This window comes from Urocampus carinirostris, chromosome 16, assembly GCF_059441175.1.
Source record: "Urocampus carinirostris isolate Australia breed hairy pipefish chromosome 16, RoL_Ucar_1.0, whole genome shotgun sequence".
NCBI lineage: Eukaryota > Metazoa > Chordata > Actinopteri > Syngnathiformes > Syngnathidae > Urocampus > Urocampus carinirostris.
This window is the reverse complement of record NC_142364.1, coordinates 24,856,334-24,863,833: the sequence shown is the minus strand read 5'-3', so window position 1 is coordinate 24,863,833 and position 7,500 is coordinate 24,856,334.

Genomic DNA, 7,500 nt, shown 5'->3' with positions numbered 1-7,500 from the left:
AACAAGCCACCACAGTTAGGAACACCGTCACCAACACAAACTACCTAATTAAACAAACAATCACACCTACTAGGGAAAACTGAAAATACATGGACCCGTCTGAATGTATGGGCCTTTCGGAGGCCATAAACTCAGCGCCGGGCCAGTGTTTGGGGAATTGTGCCCGCCACTAGTGGCTGAATACATAATAATAATAATAATAATAATAATAATTCCCTTGTATTGTCATTCTGTGTAACAATGTACACAGAACGAAATGTCGATTGCACTGGGCTAGTGTTGAGGGAACGTCGGGCCCTCAAGTTCGGTGGCTTGGAGCGGATTTTTGAGGTACTGCACTCCCATTGGAAATGCATTGGCCATAGGAATACATGGGCGCTCCGTCCACTACCATGTAATTCCCTCACAATATCTGCCCCCGCGTGGCCGCGGGATGCTACTGCAGCCCCGTTGGGAATGAATGGGCCTTTCGGGGGCCATAAATACAGCGCCGCTGCATGGATTTTGGCGGTACTGCGGCTGTCGCTGAAAATACATGGACCCGTCTGAATGAATGGGCCTTTCGGAGGCCATAAACTCAGCGCCTCTGCATGGATTTTGGCGGTACTGCGGCTGTCGCTGAAAATACATGGACCCGTCTGAATGAATGGGCCTTTCGGAGGCCATAAACTCAGCGCCTCTGCATGGATTTTGGCGGTACTGCGGCTGTCGCTGAAAATACATGGACCCGTCTGAATGAATGGACAAAATATAAATCAGACACTACAGAACACAAGCATAATCCAAGATTACAAAATCATCTCAGCCTTTAAAAGAAACAAAAACCTGAAAGACTACTTAGTAAAAAGTAAATTACCAGAAATCAACATAACACAAACGCAGGGCCCCACATTCTACAAACAAGCCACCACAGTTAGGAACACCGTCACCAACACAAACTACCTAATTAAACAAACAATCACACCTACTAGGGAAAACTGAAAATACATGGACCCGTCTGAATGTATGGGCCTTTCGGAGGCCATAAACTCAGCGCCGGGCCAGTGTTTGGGGAATTGTGCCCGCCACTAGTGGCTGAATACATAATAATAATAATAATAATAATAATAATTCCCTTGTATTGTCATTCTGTGTAACAATGTACACAGAACGAAATGTCGATTGCACTGGGCTAGTGTTGAGGGAACGTCGGGCCCTCAAGTTCGGTGGCTTGGAGCGGATTTTTGAGGTACTGCACTCCCATTGGAAATGCATTGGCCATAGGAATACATGGGCGCTCCGTCCACTACCATGTAATTCCCTCACAATATCTGCCCCCGCGTGGCCGCGGGATGCTACTGCAGCCCCGTTGGGAATGAATGGGCCTTTCGGAGGCTATAAATCCAGCGCCGCTGCATGGATTTTGGCGGTACTGCGGCTGTCGCTGAAAATACATGGACCCGTCTGAATGAATGGGCCTTTCGGAGGCCATAAACTCAGCGCCTCTGCATGGATTTTGGCGGTACTGCGGCTGTCGCTGAAAATACATGGACCCGTCTGAATGAATGGGCCTTTCGGAGGCCATAAACTCAGCGCCTCTGCATGGATTTTGGCGGTACTGCGGCTGTCGCTGAAAATACATGGACCCGTCTGAATGAATGGACAAAATATAAATCAGACACTACAGAACACAAGCATAATCCAAGATTACAAAATCATCTCAGCCTTTAAAAGAAACAAAAACCTGAAAGACTACTTAGTAAAAAGTAAATTACCAGAAATCAACATAACACAAACGCAGGGCCCCACATTCTACAAACAAGCCACCACAGTTAGGAACACCGTCACCAACACAAACTACCTAATTAAACAAACAATCACACCTACTAGGGAAAACTGAAAATACATGGACCCGTCTGAATGTATGGGCCTTTCGGAGGCCATAAACTCAGCGCCGGGCCAGTGTTTGGGGAATTGTGCCCGCCACTAGTGGCTGAATACATAATAATAATAATAATAATAATAATAATTCCCTTGTATTGTCATTCTGTGTAACAATGTACACAGAACGAAATGTCGATTGCACTGGGCTAGTGTTGAGGGAACGTCGGGCCCTCAAGTTCGGTGGCTTGGAGCGGATTTTTGAGGTACTGCACTCCCATTGGAAATGCATTGGCCATAGGAATACATGGGCGCTCCGTCCACTACCATGTAATTCCCTCACAATATCTGCCCCCGCGTGGCCGCGGGATGCTACTGCAGCCCCGTTGGGAATGAATGGGCCTTTCGGAGGCCATAAATACAGCGCCGCTGCATGGATTTTGGCGGTACTGCGGCTGTCGCTGAAAATACATGGACCCGTCTGAATGAATGGGCCTTTCGGAGGCCATAAACTCAGCGCCTCTGCATGGATTTTGGCGGTACTGCGGCTGTCGCTGAAAATACATGGACCCGTCTGAATGAATGGGCCTTTCGGAGGCCATAAACTCAGCGCCTCTGCATGGATTTTGGCGGTACTGCGGCTGTCGCTGAAAATACATGGACCCGTCTGAATGAATGGACAAAATATAAATCAGACACTACAGAACACAAGCATAATCCAAGATTACAAAATCATCTCAGCCTTTAAAAGAAACAAAAACCTGAAAGACTACTTAGTAAAAAGTAAATTACCAGAAATCAACATAACACAAACGCAGGGCCCCACATTCTACAAACAAGCCACCACAGTTAGGAACACCGTCACCAACACAAACTACCTAATTAAACAAACAATCACACCTACTAGGGAAAACTGAAAATACATGGACCCGTCTGAATGTATGGGCCTTTCGGAGGCCATAAACTCAGCCAGCGCCGGGCCAGTGTTTGGGGTATTGTGCCCGCCACTAGTGGCTGAATACATAATAATAATAATAATAATAATAATTCCCTTGTATTGTCATTCTGTGTAACAATGTACACAGAACGAAATGTCGATTGCACTGGGCTAGTGTTGAGGGAACGTCGGGCCCTCAAGTTCGGTGGCTTGGAGCGGATTTTTGAGGTACTGCACTCCCATTGGAAATGCATTGGCCATAGGAATACATGGGCGCTCCGTCCACTACCATGTAATTCCCTCACAATATCTGCCCCCGCGTGGCCGCGGGATGCTACTGCAGCCCCGTTGGGAATGAATGGGCCTTTCGGAGGCTATAAATCCAGCGCCGCTGCATGGATTTTGGCGGTACTGCGGCTGTCGCTGAAAATACATGGACCCGTCTGAATGAATGGGCCTTTCGGAGGCCATAAACTCAGCGCCTCTGCATGGATTTTGGCGGTACTGCGGCTGTCGCTGAAAATACATGGACCCGTCTGAATGAATGGGCCTTTCGGAGGCCATAAACTCAGCGCCGCTGCATGGATTTTGGCGGTACTGCGGCTGTCGCTGAAAATACATGGACCCGTCTGAATGAATGGACAAAATATAAATCAGACACTACAGAACACAAGCATAATCCAAGATTACAAAATCATCTCAGCCTTTAAAAGAAACAAAAACCTGAAAGACTACTTAGTAAAAAGTAAATTACCAGAAATCAACATAACACAAACGCAGGGCCCCACATTCTACAAACAAGCCACCACAGTTAGGAACACCGTCACCAACACAAACTACCTAATTAAACAAACAATCACACCTGCTACGGAAAACTGAAAATACATGGACCCGTCTGAATGTATGGGCCTTTCGGAGGCCATAAACTCAGCCAGCGCCGGGCCAGTGTTTGGGGTATTGTGCCCGCCACTAGTGGCTGAATACATAATAATAATAATAATAATAATAATAATTCCCTTGTATTGTCATTCTGTGTAACAATGTACACAGAACGAAATGTCGATTGCACTGGGCTAGTGTTGAGGGAACGTCGGGCCCTCAAGTTCGGTGGCTTGGAGCGGATTTTTGAGGTACTGCACTCCCATTGGAAATGCATTGGCCATAGGAATACATGGGCGCTCCGTCCACTACCATGTAATTCCCTCACAATATCTGCCCCCGCGTGGCCGCGGGATGCTACTGCAGCCCCGTTGGGAATGAATGGGCCTTTCGGAGGCTATAAATCCAGCGCCGCTGCATGGATTTTGGCGGTACTGCGGCTGTCGCTGAAAATACATGGACCCGTCTGAATGAATGGGCCTTTCGGAGGCCATAAACTCAGCGCCTCTGCATGGATTTTGGCGGTACTGCGGCTGTCGCTGAAAATACATGGACCCGTCTGAATGAATGGGCCTTTCGGAGGCCATAAACTCAGCGCCTCTGCATGGATTTTGGCGGTACTGCGGCTGTCGCTGAAAATACATGGACCCGTCTGAATGAATGGACAAAATATAAATCAGACACTACAGAACACAAGCATAATCCAAGATTACAAAATCATCTCAGCCTTTAAAAGAAACAAAAACCTGAAAGACTACTTAGTAAAAAGTAAATTACCAGAAATCAACATAACACAAACGCAGGGCCCCACATTCTACAAACAAGCCACCACAGTTAGGAACACCGTCACCAACACAAACTACCTAATTAAACAAACAATCACACCTACTAGGGAAAACTGAAAATACATGGACCCGTCTGAATGTATGGGCCTTTCGGAGGCCATAAACTCAGCGCCGGGCCAGTGTTTGGGGAATTGTGCCCGCCACTAGTGGCTGAATACATAATAATAATAATAATAATAATAATAATTCCCTTGTATTGTCATTCTGTGTAACAATGTACACAGAACGAAATGTCGATTGCACTGGGCTAGTGTTGAGGGAACGTCGGGCCCTCAAGTTCGGTGGCTTGGAGCGGATTTTTGAGGTACTGCACTCCCATTGGAAATGCATTGGCCATAGGAATACATGGGCGCTCCGTCCACTACCATGTAATTCCCTCACAATATCTGCCCCCGCGTGGCCGCGGGATGCTACTGCAGCCCCGTTGGGAATGAATGGGCCTTTCGGAGGCTATAAATCCAGCGCCGCTGCATGGATTTTGGCGGTACTGCGGCTGTCGCTGAAAATACATGGACCCGTCTGAATGAATGGGCCTTTCGGAGGCCATAAACTCAGCGCCTCTGCATGGATTTTGGCGGTACTGCGGCTGTCGCTGAAAATACATGGACCCGTCTGAATGAATGGGCCTTTCGGAGGCCATAAACTCAGCGCCTCTGCATGGATTTTGGCGGTACTGCGGCTGTCGCTGAAAATACATGGACCCGTCTGAATGAATGGACAAAATATAAATCAGACACTACAGAACACAAGCATAATCCAAGATTACAAAATCATCTCAGCCTTTAAAAGAAACAAAAACCTGAAAGACTACTTAGTAAAAAGTAAATTACCAGAAATCAACATAACACAAACGCAGGGCCCCACATTCTACAAACAAGCCACCACAGTTAGGAACACCGTCACCAACACAAACTACCTAATTAAACAAACAATCACACCTACTAGGGAAAACTGAAAATACATGGACCCGTCTGAATGTATGGGCCTTTCGGAGGCCATAAACTCAGCGCCGGGCCAGTGTTTGGGGAATTGTGCCCGCCACTAGTGGCTGAATACATAATAATAATAATAATAATAATAATAATTCCCTTGTATTGTCATTCTGTGTAACAATGTACACAGAACGAAATGTCGATTGCACTGGGCTAGTGTTGAGGGAACGTCGGGCCCTCAAGTTCGGTGGCTTGGAGCGGATTTTTGAGGTACTGCACTCCCATTGGAAATGCATTGGCCATAGGAATACATGGGCGCTCCGTCCACTACCATGTAATTCCCTCACAATATCTGCCCCCGCGTGGCCGCGGGATGCTACTGCAGCCCCGTTGGGAATGAATGGGCCTTTCGGAGGCTATAAATCCAGCGCCGCTGCATGGATTTTGGCGGTACTGCGGCTGTCGCTGAAAATACATGGACCCGTCTGAATGAATGGGCCTTTCGGAGGCCATAAACTCAGCGCCTCTGCATGGATTTTGGCGGTACTGCGGCTGTCGCTGAAAATACATGGACCCGTCTGAATGAATGGGCCTTTCGGAGGCCATAAACTCAGCGCCTCTGCATGGATTTTGGCGGTACTGCGGCTGTCGCTGAAAATACATGGACCCGTCTGAATGAATGGACAAAATATAAATCAGACACTACAGAACACAAGCATAATCCAAGATTACAAAATCATCTCAGCCTTTAAAAGAAACAAAAACCTGAAAGACTACTTAGTAAAAAGTAAATTACCAGAAATCAACATAACACAAACGCAGGGCCCCACATTCTACAAACAAGCCACCACAGTTAGGAACACCGTCACCAACACAAACTACCTAATTAAACAAACAATCACACCTACTAGGGAAAACTGAAAATACATGGACCCGTCTGAATGTATGGGCCTTTCGGAGGCCATAAACTCAGCGCCGGGCCAGTGTTTGGGGAATTGTGCCCGCCACTAGTGGCTGAATACATAATAATAATAATAATAATAATAATAATTCCCTTGTATTGTCATTCTGTGTAACAATGTACACAGAACGAAATGTCGATTGCACTGGGCTAGTGTTGAGGGAACGTCGGGCCCTCAAGTTCGGTGGCTTGGAGCGGATTTTTGAGGTACTGCACTCCCATTGGAAATGCATTGGCCATAGGAATACATGGGCGCTCCGTCCACTACCATGTAATTCCCTCACAATATCTGCCCCCGCGTGGCCGCGGGATGCTACTGCAGCCCCGTTGGGAATGAATGGGCCTTTCGGAGGCCATAAATACAGCGCCGCTGCATGGATTTTGGCGGTACTGCTGCTGTCGTTGAAAATACATGGACCCGTCTGAATGTATGGGCCTTTCGGAGGCCATATACTCAGCGCCGGGCCGGTGTTTGGGGAATCGTGCCCGCCACTAGTGGCTGAATCCCGGGCTAGTGTTGGGGGACTTGTGCCCGCCAATAGTGGCTGAATCCCGGGCTAGTGTTGGGGGACTTGTGCCCGCCAATAGTGGCTGAATCCCGGGCTAGTGTTGGGGGACTTGTGCCCGCCAATAGTGGCTGAAATCCGCGCCGGTGTTTGGGGAAATGTGCGCGTATTATCGGGCCGGTGTTTGGGGAATTGCGCGCGTATTATCGGGCCGGTGTTTGGGGAATTGCGCGCGTATTATCGGGCCGGTGTTTGGGGAATTGTGCGCGTATTATCGGGCCGGTGTTTGGGGAATTGTGCCCGCCACTAGTGGCTGAGAACTTGGCTAGTGTTGGGGGACTTGTGCCCGCCACTAGTGGCTGAAATCCGGGCCGGTGTTTGGGGAATTGTGCGCGTTTTATCGGGCCGGTGTTTGGGGATATGCGCGCGTATTATCGGACCGGTGTTTGGGGAATCGTGCCCGCCACTAGTGGCTGAATCCCGGGCTAGTGTTGGGGGACTTGTGCCCGCCAATAGTGGCTGAAATCCGCGCCGGTGTTTGGGGAATTGTGCGCGTATTATCGGGCCGGTGTTTGGGGAT